Source organism: Perca flavescens, chromosome 1 (assembly GCF_004354835.1).
Source record: "Perca flavescens isolate YP-PL-M2 chromosome 1, PFLA_1.0, whole genome shotgun sequence".
Taxonomy (NCBI): Eukaryota; Metazoa; Chordata; class Actinopteri; order Perciformes; family Percidae; genus Perca; species Perca flavescens.
The window spans coordinates 27,034,705-27,050,239 of NC_041331.1; the positions used below are offsets into that span (position 1 = coordinate 27,034,705).

Sequence of the window (15,535 nt, forward strand, 5' to 3'; positions counted from 1 at the left end):
CTGGTGGAACTCCAACCACATTTGGTACAATGGGGCTAAATAGGGAGTGAACAGGCTCTCCATAGACAGGCTCTGACGGAGTGGAGGCTCCAGAGTTTTCAGGAAGCATGCTGGCCAATCAGAGCAGACTGGGCTTTTTCGGGAGGAGGGCTTAAAGAGACAGGCGCTCCTACAGAGCATCTCATACATAGGGTGAATACAGGTGCAGCAGCCATGGGCAATGTGAGAAAAATAAAATAAAGTTTTTTTTTTTAACATTAAAGCATGTAAACATGTTCAGGTACAAACACAAAATGCAAGTATAATCCTGAAAATGCTATATAATAGTTGCCCTTTAAACCACATCTTAACCAAATGTCAATGGGGCCAAGGGTCTTGACTGTTACTGTCATCATCAGACTGGCAACCTTTGCACCTATTGTCTGTCTTACAGGTTGTTTTTCTCCCCAGTGTTCTGCCTCTATGTTTACTCTGTCACTTGGCCCCAATGTGTATCTGCCCCAGTGTTCCACACATACAAGCTAGCCAGTGATGACACTAATGGAGTGTTTAGTTAGGAGGACTTATACTTATTAACCAGTTGAGAGAATGGGCTAGATGGTAATCAAATAAAGCAGAGATAAGTTAATAAGCTGTATGTACAATGGAGTAAGCTACACAAGATTTATCTTTACTGACATGGCACTAGTGTGCTGCTACTCATTGAGACACACAAGCATGGTGCTTTCAACATGGTTAAGTAGAGATAACAGGGCATGCGTGTGTATCTCCATCTCTAACTTGATGCTACAAAAATGCTGTCTTTCTGTCTCATCCTTGCTCTTTTGCTCACCCACACCCTCCTTTGCTTAATCCAAAAACAAGATTGTGGAGCTGCTTTATCCGGATCCCACACTGACCTCAGAGATGGATGGATCGCTTTGCTGAAACAGATTATATCCATCCCGAAAAAGAGAGAAATGGTAGGAGGGAAAGAAGATAGAAAAGGAAAGGGTTGAGGTATTAGAACAGAGAAATGGTAAAGAAAGGTAGGGACCTAGTGTCTAAAAAGAAGGTGGGTGAATAGGGGAAGGAGCAAGAAGAGAATAAGGAAGGCTGATTAAGTGGGGCCCATACGAGGGAGATGGAGGAGAAAGAAAGGTTGCGGACGGGGCCCAATAGGGGGTATATCTGAGTCGGTAGCGCTCTATATCTTTCGTATCCCTGCCCCCCTCCTCTCACCCACATATCCATCATGTTAATATACCTCCAGCGTGGCCTTTTGGGTAATATATCTTTGACCTGTGATTACGCTAACAGCTTATTGTTTGCACACTGAACAATCCCATTATGTCGGCGATCTGTTTACATACAGCCTTGCTGTTTATATTAGCATGGTTTGTGTGTGTGTGTCTGTGTGTGTGTGTGTGGGAGAAAAAGAGCAAGGATGTGCTTCTATGCATTTGTGTGCACTTTTACACATTCTGTCTATGAACATGTATATGCCTGCATGTTTACGTACATGTGCTGCTGACCCCGGTCAGGGTCATTGCCATATAAAACAGACATGCTGCCTGACTATCAGGGCAGAACAACGCAGTACTTGCATTCAAAAGCAGAGAAAAACAAATCAACCTGTCACACACTGCCTGCAGCTGCGCAGGAATTGAGCTTTGTTTGACTTCTAAAAAAGTGGAAAGCCTTGAGGCTCAGAGAAGATCAGCACTTGCTCAATGTCTTGTTTCCTACCACATACGTCGTCTCATGTTTGAGTGACATCTTCATCCTTCCTGCATTATAAATCTTCTTTAACTCATCACTGCTAAGTCATAAGTCCTAATTTCAAGTTTGTTTACATGTTGACTGTAAATACCCTCATCTGATTCAGTGTGCCCTGACAGTATTTGAATTAAGAAGATTTCTTCATATAAATTGCCCGCACAAGGGGGCATACAAATTAAGTAATCTACAGCACCTGTATTCTGCTAAAATTTAAAATTTTCTTGATATATGGTGCATAGACTAGATTTTGATCAGTTCGATTATTTTCTGTTAAACAGGAAACACACCTGTTATACACAGTTTTAATCTAATTTCTCCCTACTTAACATGATCTTTCACATGTTAAGTTGTTAGTGGAGCTGCATCTGTGAAAGAGTACAGCTGTTGTGGGCAGGCATTGAAGGACCATTGGTATAGAAGGGTAACAGGTATTTAACCACAGGGCTGAACATCTGGTAGAGCTGAGGGCCATGCTCATTAACACAAAGTTAACCTCAGACAGGACGTGAGGTCACGACGGCCCAGAGAGCTGCATAACGTTCTAACAGTTTGAGGTTAAGGGGTTATTGGACTCTCCAAGGTGGCTGCCGGTCAGAAAAGAATATTATATAGGCCAGGTCTGTTCGTAGACAGACCAGGAGAATACTTGAATATAAGCTCAGTACAAGCATAAATTTTAGTCAAAATAATCTCTTTTCCTTTCCTATCCTTTCTCCCGAGCCTTGCTGCCTTTCTCAGCTTTGCTCTCGGACTTCTCTGGCAGTGCGTAGACTCATTGAGATGTGCAAATCCCTTTGACATAGAATGAATAGACAGTTGCTGGCAGGATGCCCCATGCCACTTTGTGTGCTGCCACTTAATTGGAGTGCCCCAGTTTGCCTTCCCTCCTCTCTCTCCTACCCACGCTCACTGTGGCCAGGTTCTGTCTGACATCAAAGGCAAGGTTATGTGTCCCTTCAAAGAGTTTAAAATCTATCAGTGCTGCTGTTTGGCTGAAGAGGACCTTTCGCAATAGCAACAGGGGCTATGAAACAGTTTATGTCGTGTTACGATACATTTATTCAAATCAAAAATAAGGAGATGCAAAGCTGACAAAGAGCTTGCATTGGCTTAGAGAGTCAATCCAGTGACTAGGCCTACCTGCACAACCTCTTTTATGAGTAATGGTCACGTGCCATCTACAAGTCAACATGCAAAGTACAGCATCTGAGACTATTCATAGGGGATACACTACATATATACAGCAACATATTTGAGCGCTGTTTAATGATTGTGCATCTATATGCATGCGCTCCTATGTGAGAGTTTGTTGGTGTCAAAGTGAACCAGTGTTTGTTTTGTTTTTCCCCATCACTATGTGCATCCATCAGAATGGACACTTTTCTCATGAGGCTCTGGGAACATGCAGTGTTGACGTGGGCTGTGGAGATAGTAGAGGGGGTCACAGATAAGTTATGGTTTCCTACTGTAGATGCACAGCACACACTGAGAGGTAGAGGATGCACTATAGTGGAGATGAGGTGTTCAACAAACTAGTGTTTTCCCTGTTGTCCATGCAAAGGTTTTCTGTCTTCACCAGTGACGGGGTAACCTGTGAGGTTGTCTCTTCATTGGCTTGGCATATTATCTGTCAGTCCATTTGGTTATCTTCGTAGTCCATAGAAGACGGAGGTCAGAGTCCTCGTGTCTACATTGCAATCAATGAGGTGTTCTTTTCCCCCATGTGTAGGCTCAGGATCAGAGCACCGTATCAAACAATGCAAAGAAAAAAATGGCCCTCTCAGGCTAACAGCGGCTTCGCCACAGCAGTTACAACCCACACATGTGGATGGAGAGGGCTATTATTGCCATGGGAAAGATTAAATAGGTAGGTACTGGGGGGGAAGTGTAAATAACAATATAAAACAATATAAAAAGTTAAAAAATAATATTTAGTTTAGTAGTACCAAGGTAGACTGGCACTGGCTTTAGTGAATTGTCTTTTCCTCTTCATTTTGACCGTTTGTTTACAGATGGAACTGATTGATGATACCAAATGGATTGCTTCCCTATAAGGTAGTCAAATAATATCATTACATATAGCTAATGCCTTTACGCATCTATTTAAATACATAGGAAAAGTGTCCAGATACCTAGGACTATGTCTTTAACTATCAGAAAACAAGTTCAAGTATTTTAAACTTTTAAAATGGTTAATTGAAATATCCACATATTGAGATGTGTGATCTACTAGGGGAGTGGTAAATATACACTATAGTCTGTTCCATGCTGTTGTCCTCATTCATCTCTATTTACATGTTCTAGTGTGGATATTGGAGAGGAAGACTAGGCTGTTATGTAAAGAGAATAAGAAGAATAGGAAGTACACTTTTTACAGTCCAAATAACTCCAAAGAGTAGAGAAATTATAATGGAAATGATAATTACATGGTCTCTGAGGAGGTAAGAAGAATACTGACTACATATGGAAAATATTGAACCATGAGTACTCAATCCACAGTCATGAAGATTTATGAAGTTGGTGAGAACGACTTGGTATGTTTCCTATATTAGGAATAAGAATAGGGTTTTATTATGATCTATTTACAGAGGCATGCATCAATGATCTTCCCACCGAAGAGAAAATAGTCCTTCCAATGTATCTATCTGACATTGTCAACCATCTCATGAGTATGAGTCTGTATGTTTTTTCTTTTCTTTTTTTTTTCTTTCGTGTTTTGTAGAAAAAAGCTGGAGGTAAAATATTAGGGAGGGAATCGGGAGTAGTAAGAGGCTTTCAAGAATTTCACTGTAGGGATTTCAGCGGGTCTTGTCTTTTGTTCTTCAGTGAAGTCATTTTTGAACGTTGTGCTTTGTAGGTGTCTTCGTGCAATTGGTCAGCCGCTCTGATGTCATCACTGCTCAGTCATTGGGTTATCTGTTAACAGAAAGAGAAAGTTGGAGGGAAGAGAAGAGAGGAGGGGTTGGACAAGAAAAGAAAAAGAAGGCATCAAAGTGTGACCTAGACCACAGTTCTCTCACACATTTTAGTGTAGTGATTCCACTCCTACACACACACACACACACACACACACACACACACACACACACACACACACACACACAAAGTGCACCATGGGGTAATGAGTGAAGTCCACATTGTGAGCTATACAGAACCCTCTAAACTCCATCCCCCAGTCCAGGGTTTATGGTGACACAGTGAATCACGGTCACTGTATTTGCAGGGTTGAGTGGGCTCTGCTGTCACTGGTGCCAGTGTAAAAACAAAGGCAGAGTGACCACCCTGTGAGTGTACATGGCAAGCCCAGTTGGCTGAGATTCAGAGTGACAGTGGCGTCAGCATAGGGGGTGACTCTTTAATCAGCTTCAATTAGGGCCAAGGAGAGACGAGCAAGTTCAGTGTGGTTGAATCTACTCCATGTCTAAATCCTTCTATTATTCAGTTTGTTTCACTCACAAAAACACTGTTTATTATTCTGTTTTTGTGTCTTGAAATGCACAAAGTTTGGTGGGACCCCTCAGCAGCTTGTGCAATGTGTAAGGATGATTCATGTAGCCAGAAGGAGCACTTTGTGGGTGGGCCATTAGACACAGAGACTATAGTGGAATTCAGCTACTATCTACTGGAGATCCAATTACATGACCTTACTGTAAAGGTGCCTAGCCTGGACCCATTATAAATCACCATAAACAAAGCAGGTATTGACATTGCAGTGCATAGTGTTACAGCTCCACTCAGACCTGTAGAATCTGAAATTATTATCTTAGTAGTATACACTGATTTCTTTCAAAGACGGTGTTATTTATTAGCTATAAGATGTTTAACTTTTATATTCACTAATACAATGTTAGTATTCCAAAAGAGCTAGAGACAACTTGTGCAACTTACGTTGATAAAGGATAGAGTCAAGACTATAATTTAATTCCTACCAGTATTACAGTAGTATCAACAGTCCAATATTGCTATCATTTGTGGTATCATCACACACTCACTTTCTCAATGGCCTCTCTCCATGTGACATTATCCCAGAGTGCCTTTCACCACCACAGAACAAATAACTGCAAGTTATATGTCTCTGTTTTGTCCACCTTTTGCGCAGCAGTGAGCCATGTTCTATGAGCTAATATCCTCACAACTAAGATCACAGCCATTGCCCCCGGGGCATGCTACATCCACTCCCAGAGAACAGCAACAGTCAAGACTCCAACCCTTCAAGACTGAATGTGGTCCCAGGGTGTGTGATAACTGAGTATGTGATGGGAATGCAGGGCTATTTGGACCTACAAAGCCAGGTGTTAGCACTTCAGCTCACTGCCTCATCAATAATTGACAGAGGCAAACCAATCAGAACAATTTGCTCCCCACAGCGAAGTGCTAGAGCCGCCTAACACCGGTGAATCATTAATGAGGCAATTAGCTGAAATGGTTAGACAGTTAGCCCTCACTGGCAGCGCTCCTGTGACGCTACTGCGACGGTTAATCTTATACAGGAGCTGCACATGATGGAGTGATGTGCGGGCTAACACAGGCAGAGGGAGAGAGAGTGGAATCACACAACAGCGCTTGAAGACAGAGCTGAGGCTCTTTAAGGTTGGAGTGTAACTTGTGTCAGTGATGGTAGCTCTCCATCTGTTGACCACGGATCAGAGGGCCAATAATGGGAACAAACCCAATTGGCCATTACCATGGGAGATTGACCTTTATTGGTTGTTGTTACCATTGCGCAGACCAACAGAAGCCGTCTCCCAGGTGATTCAAGTGTGGGAGAGCCTTTATGGACATGGATAAAATCGACCTCAGTGACATCACTCAAACATGGGGGAAGGAACAACAACAATAACAGCAAAGATGGAGTTTGCCTTTGAAGAGCAGAGATCCTGGATTGTTGTTTGAGAGGAAAATCAAAGTCCCAAGAGAGCTGCTCACAAAGCCTCATCGATTGGCCATATTGGAACCATTTCATAGTTTATCGATGCTCCTCTGCCTGCTCTCTCAGCCCTGGGTCCAGTACATGCTCAATTAAACCAGCAACCTTGATGTCAGGAACCAACCATACAAACACTACAAGCTGAATGGATTATTCTCAAACACACACTCCTGAACAATCCTATCTAAAGTAAATATTTCACACACGCCAGATGAGATTAAAATTGTGTTGTTTACTGTACCACATTTACAGCTTTTCCCTGCAAAAAATGCAGTATTTCCTTTTTCATTTTTCAGCTTCCCAATCATCCTAATGCATTCTCAGTTTCAATATATCTTTGTGATGGAAGGATTTGGAATGAGAGTGAAAAAGCTGGAGCAATAGAAAGGGTGGGAGCAAGGCTCAAGGAGAAGAGGGGGAGAAATGCCTACTAAACTCATAGGGTTCATTGCTGGAGTATAACCTTATAGCAGGCAACTGTGTGCAATGACGTTCCAAGTATCTGCAGGTTTTCTTTCTAAACAAAGACTAGATTTAGATTCTAACAAAGTATACTGTATATTATGCTTTTCACTGAACATTCACAATACTTTGATTCAATTTCAATCATGTTTGCTTCTTTGTTTGCTTTGTATTTATTCCAAGCTATCATAATGTGAGCATATTAAAGGTGCCCTGCCACACAAAACCGTTTTTTCTTGCATTTTTTGAAATATGTTAGGTCCATATGTGTTTGTGTTATGTTGTGAATGTGAAAATGAACTGCTACCTCCTCCGTAAGCTTTAGCCACTGAAAAGAAATAAGCAGAGAAATCAGGCCAATTACAAAAGCTGGTCAGTCTGACATCATGTTGCCTGAGCTCATTACTATTCATGAGCTCACCCAGTTGTGCTGGGTAAAGGATGCTGATAGCCAGGCTCTCATTGGCTAGCTGTTAGCCAATCAGAGTCAAGCAGCATAGCTTGTTGAATATTAATGAGAACTGGCACAAATTCAACTGAGTCTTCCTGCTGGCTTCATATACCACGCTAGAATGGCTTGGAACAAGGTAAGGCATTTTTTACTCAAAAAAAGTTAGAGTCCATGGTAGAACTTCAGACACCACAAATAATGAAATACGTGTGGCAGGGCACCTTTAAACACAGTTTGCATTAGTGTAAATTTAAGTATGCATTGGGGAAAATGGTGATGTAGACAACTTCAAGCAAAGTGAAGGAAAATAAGTTGTTTCAATCTCCTCATGTAGTCCGCAAAATTTCCGGCCTCCATTGCATTATGGCCTGCTATGAAGAGATCGTCTTAGTAAAGGTGGCCGTTGTCAAGGCATTTTCAAACACAACCAAGATGGCTGCAGCTGATGTGGACCTTTCTGTTAAAATTCTATTCTCTAATTCTGTTGGCAAAAACGGCAACACTCGTTCACACTTCCGGGATTGCAGGAAATTCCGCCGGATGCATGTATTTTCGCCGATGTCCGTTTCCTTCCGCTTTCTTTTTGTTGGAATTTTAAACTCTGGTAGATTTATGAGGACAAGGGGTGACTTCTCCTCAGATCTCTGCAGGGTAAATCTAGACCGCTAGCTAGACTATCTGTCCAATCTGAGTTTTCTCTCACATGACTGTGAGAGCAGCGGCTCCATGTGGAGCTTAGCGCCGCCCATGACGATTGTGATTGGTTTAAAAAAATGCCATTAAACCAGAGCACGTTTTTGTCCCATCCCGGAATGCTATGTGGAGTAGTCAGACCTTCCTCTGCTCCGCAGCGTGTGGATGGTCTGGCAAAGCGAGACTACAGACGTATTGGTGCTCCACCACCACGGCTCACCTCTGCACGCTGTATCCTGTTTACATCTGTACAACGGCTCAGGGATACGTCACATGATGTTTTGTTGCTCTGATTGATTGTAGGTCTATCCAATTGCGTCCAGAGGCATTTTGGTCTACGGATGTTGATAATGCTCCTTGGAAATCAGAAATAAACTGAGAGGTTCCAGACTAACTCGCATTTGCGATTTGGTCTGGCCATGTGTGACTAACGTAAATCCCCATATGTGCTGAACAGAAAAGAAATACAAAAAAATCTCTCTCAGACAGTCAAAACAGTCACCTATTGTAGTTAATAACCACATTCAACAGTAAGTCCACGATCCTTCATTAATACACTGCTGTCAAATTACTTACTGTATGATGACATATTTTAATGCCAGTGGGAGATAAAGCAATTTGCAGAAGGAAGAAAATAGCTCCAGTTATCTGCTCCATTATTTGCCCCCATTTTAACAATCTTGGTTTCCCTCTGGTGTATTGGTAAGTTACGCTTCACAAAGCAATCAGTTTGGGAAATAATTAAGTATGGTCATAGCAAGCACTTCACAAGAGCTATAGAACATAGATAATGGTGGTTATCTAAATGTGTTTGATAATCATAAATTTAGATGTCTTTTCTCCCAAAAACCATTGTGTCAATTAAGAGTCCAATGGCGTTTTTCCATTACATGGTACCTGCTTGACTCGCCTAGACTCTAGTCAAGTCAGCTTTATTGTCAGATGTGCTATACATGCATGACATACGGCACAAATGAAATTTCAGTCCTCTCGGACCCCCGGTGCAAAATGCAATAAAAAATAAATAAGTTTCTATAAATAGAAAAGACATAGAATAAACAATCAACAATTTAACATGACATAAAAATGAACAATCAACTATCAACAAGACGTACAATAAACAATCAACAATCAGACTCACAATCAATCTACTCGCCTTTTTTGGTTTTCCATTACGAAAAAAAGTCCCTGGTACCTGCTAACAGGAACATTTTTAGTATCGCCTCCATCGAGGTTCCAAGCGAGCTGAGGTGATGCCAAAAGGTGACGTGAAAACCTGCAGACTACTGATTGGTCAGAGAGAATCGTCACTAATCACTGCGTCATCATTGCTAGCGACAGATGGGGGTGTCCTGAACAAACCCACCATTTTTAAATAGTTTAGACAGCAGTGTTTTTTTTTTTTTTTTTTTTTTTGCTGACTCCAGCTTCTTTTGAAACAAAATTGTTCTTGCCGAGAGTAAAAACAACACACCTACAACGTTCTGTGTGTGTGTCACGTTAGGTCATGGCAGTTTTCTGCGGCATCGTTATGACAACCAGCCACGCTCCACTCAGGCATGAGGTTGTACTGAATCTGCAATGGAAAATGGAGGACGGGGCACCTCAGCCAAGTCGAGCCGAGTAGAGTAGAGCTGGTACTAGCAGTGGGTAAGCGCCATAAGTGTTCACCTCAACCTCAGATTGCAGTTTATGGAAGGCAGTCCTAACACTTTCACCTGTTGGCCCCAACCGTCTGGAGAACAATTAAGGCTGCATTGAGACCCCAGTTCTTAAAGCTCCAGAGTGAAAGAGTAGATTCATTACCACTGTAACAGGTCTTTAGCCTGGTTATCTAATCTGTCAAAAATAACATAAAGTATTAAAACACAATTTAAATAAAAAACAGACCTGGTAAGTCTGCAGTATATATCAAACATTCTGTCAGGCTTTTCCCATTTAATCTTCTATTTAATAATTGTTTGAGTCAAGAGTCGTACTACTAACGGTATTAATTGTAGCTCTTTAACTATGTCTCTCTTTTAACCACCATTTTTCTCAAAACAAACTACATTCCTCAGTTTCTAAATGGCTAAATGGATTGGGATGAACTAGTCCATCTGGAAAGTTAAACAGTGTGTCAAAACATTTTCAAATTTGATTTAGCTTTTTCAGGCAACAATGAAACAGACATAAAGAATGGATGGAATGGATCCCCTTTTTCAATAAAACCTTTTATTGTTGATGCAAATGAAAGATTACAAGTAATTGATTAGTAGCTGGGCCGAACTGTGTTGCTGATATTGACACTTGTGCAGATATTGTAGACAGCTAGTCTCTGTTTAATGATTGCTATTCACTTTTATAGCCCTCTCAGGATGCCATCCTCAATAAATATTTGCAAACAGGAAATTTGCAGTATGACTTGAGAGAGTCATAACCCTGGCACCTATGTGTTTTGAGATTAATGTGTAATTAAAATAGTAAATCAATATTTATAAAACAGTAGTGCAAAGCAATTGAGAAATGTAATCAGGTCATATAATGAGTCAGTGGATGGGGCAGGGTCCTTTAAAGCAGCATTCTGCAATGCAAGGATATTTATGTACAGGGAACTTAGTATCTACAAAATGATTTAATAAAAATCAATCAGACATACTGTTCACACATACAAACACTGTTAACACATCACAAATGCACATACAGAAACCTCACCCGGAGACCCCCTTCCTTTTCAAACCGCACTTTTTAAATGTGGAGTGTAGACTTTTTCACTTACTCACCACAGCTTTCCCACAGTTATCGTTTTAAGACTTTCATGCTTACAGCAGCTACAACTGCAGAAAGAAAACACCTGAAAGCACCCCCCCAAACATTACCGAGCACAAAGAGAGTGAAACTGCCCCCACGCACTGTCCATATTTTCCAACCTTCTACTGGAGTATAGAAAAGAGATGTTGAAAGCTTAATGGGCCGCTCCTCTTATTGTTTAAAAATTGCTTGACATATAAATGTCTGAAGAAAACATTGGTTGACCTCAATTATGCATTGAAAATAAAGTTATGAGCTAGTGGCTGAATTATTGATGCTGGCACCGGGATCAAGAGCATGTTGGCAATGTGTCACTCCTTTTTTTTTTTGCTGATGCTTCATCTTGTATTGATAATATTTTCATCTAAAAAGCCCATGAAGTCTTGATCTGTGAAAGATGGAAAAACATTCCATGAGTATTGGAAATCTAATGCTATATTACTGGAAGAGAAAAATGGATAACATAACATCGAGTAATATAATGGAAAAATAAAAAAATAAATATGTAGCTTTGAGACAGGACTTAGATACCGTCTGTTGTTTGAGCAACATACTGTGACATCCCTAAAACGTTAATATATTCTCCATTTAAAGAATTGAGACCACATTGAGACATTTTCTAACCACCATGTTCCATGCCTTATAGAGGCATTGCGTTAATGTCAACATTTCATAACAGCATGTCCGTATCCCGCGTGTGTGTATATAAAATAGGGCATAAAAGCATTAAGACTCTTAGTGTTGGGACTGTCCCATGTGGCTGACGCACTTCCTGAGATGCAAATGCTTGTGGTTCATCTGCCGATAGCCTCTCTCCTATTTGTCTTACTGACTCTGTCTCAGAGAGTCACTATACTCACACACACACACACACACACACACACCATACACATGTTCACACAAGCATTGGCATGTGCAGAGCAAGACAGAAAATTTTATGCAAATGCTTGTTGTAATATTAACGATATTTGCAGTTGTTGAAGGCATGATTTAGAAATAATTGTGAGTTACTGTGATTCTTATGATTGTTTTATTACAGTATATTGGGACATTTTTGCATACATAAATTATATCCAACTTTTTCCATTTTAAAATAGCTGTGACCAACACCAGCAGATATGAGATGACAGCTGACATGATGAAGTAAAACATAGATAGAAAGCAGAGAAACAAAGTTATATATCAAAAGTAGTGTCTGAACTCTCTGAACTCCAGCGAGGTTAGTTCAGTGGATAATTTGATGTGTGGAAAATTACAAATTACCTTCCACTGATCTTATGGAGATGATTTGCTATTAAAACATGTACATACAAAAAAAAGTTGAATCTAAAGGACATAGAATTGAATTTCCTTTTAAATTATAGTATGTACATTTTTTATTTATTTATTATTTATTTCAAAATGGCGATTCATTTTTCATGGTTTCCTAGTTACATGAGTTGATGCTTTTATTTATTTAAAAGAAAATGAAATGCTATCTTTTTTTATTAAAAATGGAAATAGTTTCTAATAAGTTTGTTCATTGTTTCATATATAATATAAACAATTCTAAATGTAGATGTATTTTCCAAAAGCACTTTCTGAAGATGCATAAATACATATAAATGGTTATTTTGAGCAAAAAAGTGAACAGAAGATTCAAATGTTTTTGTACATTGTAATATAAAGTACTCCAGCTATAAAGGAAAAGAGGCTGCTGTCTATTGTCTTCGGCGGCTGACATTTTTTTTTAGCATGCATTAAAAAAGATCAATGAATCAAGTCAACTCTTGAACACAGACAGGTTGAGAGAGGTTGACAAAGACATGGAGCTCAAGAGAAAAACAGAAGTAAAACTGAAGCTGAAAAACGAGTGGCTGTGATATTTCTCACGAAGCAGTATGACTGGCCTCAGCCCACAGCCGAGTTCAGGCCACTCACAATCAAACATCCAGAATATCTCGTTGCATGATTCACTGCGCAGCACTCACGGCTCATGCGTTGCTACAAGGAAGAGGATGTTGTAGTGGTTGTTTGAGTCAAACAGCCACAGGTCACGTCTACAGCTCAGTTTTACATGCCCATGCCTCTCCAGCCTACTCATGTGTGCCTTTGGATGTGCAACACAGCCTTAAAAAAACAAAACAGCATGTGGATATATTTTCTGCTCTGTGTCGGTTTCGTGCCGCCCGTGACTCAACACTTGTCATGCTTCGGTCTTTCATCTCCGTGACGGTGACTGCTGAGATGCTCTTACTTTTATTTCCGATAAATGACTGATTTTATGTTTAACTGGCAGTCAGACACCACTGTTAACCTTTCCACACCTCCACAGCAGTGTGTTTTTCACCTCATTTGTGAGGTGTGAGATGTGTGCTATTGGAAAGCCGCCCACTCTCTTCCCTTCCAGGGTCCCATAAGTTAGCCTGTGGAGGAGCCGCTGAGGAGATCAATATCCATCAGACTGCTAAAATAAATACATTTATCACACCCTGATACTTGCTACACCACACCACTACAGCATGTTACATCTGATTGGAGGCTGAGATACTCAGGCTCACTCACCAGCTAAAGAAGCTGCCGCCAAACTCTCCTCTACCGTGTCTGTAAAAAATAAAAATAAAGGTTGCATAATACAAGGATTGTCACTTTCAATGGTGTTGAGAAGGAAGATGACAAACCTATGGCTCTCTCCGGCTCAAAAAGAACAATACTTTTGACTGCGTGCTTCATCTTTTGCAAGCTCTCTGTGTTTTAAAACCTCATCTGAGGAAAATGTTCCGTCTGTCCTCCCTCTGCTGCAGATAAAGAACAGGCGTTTGAGTAATTATGGTGCATTATCGGCAAGGAACGTTTCATTGCTACATTTTAAGCTGTGTAGTGAGCGGTGACAAACGAACGACCATTTTAATTTCTGTCAGGAGGAAAAACACATGGCTGGAGCCAATGAAGTCAGCTCTCTCATTCTGCCACTGACTGAGACCATCTGGACCAAATAAAGTTTTTCCCTTTGAATCAACAGCTGTTGGAAATTACACGGGAACACTCCTCTATATAGCAATCTTTTTTCTTTCTTTTTTTCTTTTGCACTCCTTTCAAATCAACCATGTTTGTTTTATGGTTTTAGTTTAGTGCCAGATTTGATCAGTGCTCAAAGAACAAAAACAAAATAAAACATGACTTTCTAAATGCACCTGTTTTCCCTCATGTCTTTCACTCTGTATCATTCTCCCTCTAACCCTCCCCTCGCTGTGGTGGTGATCGAAGGGTTGACCATGTCAGTCAATCTGTCAGCGGCTGACAGTTTTACAACACATGCACTACACTGATGGGTGCCATCGCTCATGTAACGATTTCCCTCCACACTGAAATCTAAAGACAAGACGGAGTGAGAGGATTGAAGAAACGGAAGTAAAGGCAGTTGAGTAAAAATAACGGTTGTCTAACAGAGACTTACAGTGAGAGGAAAAAAAACAATTTGAGCTTATCTATGAAACTGCGGTCTTTTTTTTTAAGATTTTCACAAGGTTTTGAACTTAGAGGTAGGTTTTCCTCTCTGTGCTGCAGAGATGGAATCACAGTGGTTTTCATTTTCCACTGGCCAGAGAAGAACTTGTTCCACTCTGCTGGCAGATAGGATTTTTAACACTTCATTTTGTCCTGAATTATTATTATTATAAGGCTAAGACATTTAAACACTTTTGACAATGATTATTTATTTATTTTTAAACCCTAAATGATGATGATGTGTTTAAAGTAGTATTATCTATGTTAAAAAACACAGAAATGAAGAACAGAAATGTAAAGGACAATGAGCATGCAAACATGAACTGAGAAGCTTGACACTTCCTACGTGCAGCTCTTTTAGTTGTATGTGCCACTAATATAGCACCTACTACTGAAGTTCATTTCCATGGAATTTTTTTCCAGAGCTAGTTGACAGCAGACACAGACAGTGACAGGAAACTGTCGGACCTGACGGCACATGTCCTAGACGGTTGGGTCAGCAGGAAGCCACAAGTATGCACATTTGACCCTGGAGTTTTACTTTATATTTTAGCCAATTTGAGGATATAAATGACTTGATGGTTTTTGGAAAATGTAGTTTGAATTGCCAAAACCTTCTTTTTTTTTCTTCTTAATTAATTTTTTATTTTTTTTTTAAATCTACATTTAGTGTATTCTACACGGAGAGATAGACCAACGTTTTTCCCTTGCAAAACAAGAAAATGTCTAATAAGTAGTTCATGCTCACTTAATGACATTTAAGAAACAGTTTGGCAGTTGACTCAACTGTTAAATGTTTTTTGCACACGGACACTGACTTATCTATCTCACAGGCTACACAAAGTGCTGCATAGCTTGCTCCTTTGAGGGAAGTGAGGGAAAGGAGAGCAAACTATTTAGGAAGCAATCCGGTTCGTTGACTAAAACATCTTTTAATTATTTAGAACATTTTGATCTGTGAATGT

General features: G+C 40.3%; 1 protein-coding gene across 2 annotated transcripts in view; it reads right to left on the minus strand.

Moving 5' to 3' along the window:
- Nucleotides 1-2,703: 2,703 nt before the first annotated feature.
- Nucleotides 2,704-15,535, minus strand: part of mafa (MAF bZIP transcription factor a) — a 77,804-nt gene continuing 64,972 nt past the window's right edge. For both annotated transcript variants that reach the window (XR_003693244.1, XM_028586452.1), the window contains one exon: nucleotides 2,704-4,677. The gene's annotated coding sequence lies outside the window, so the exon portion shown is untranslated. The remainder of the gene's footprint in view (nucleotides 4,678-15,535) is intronic.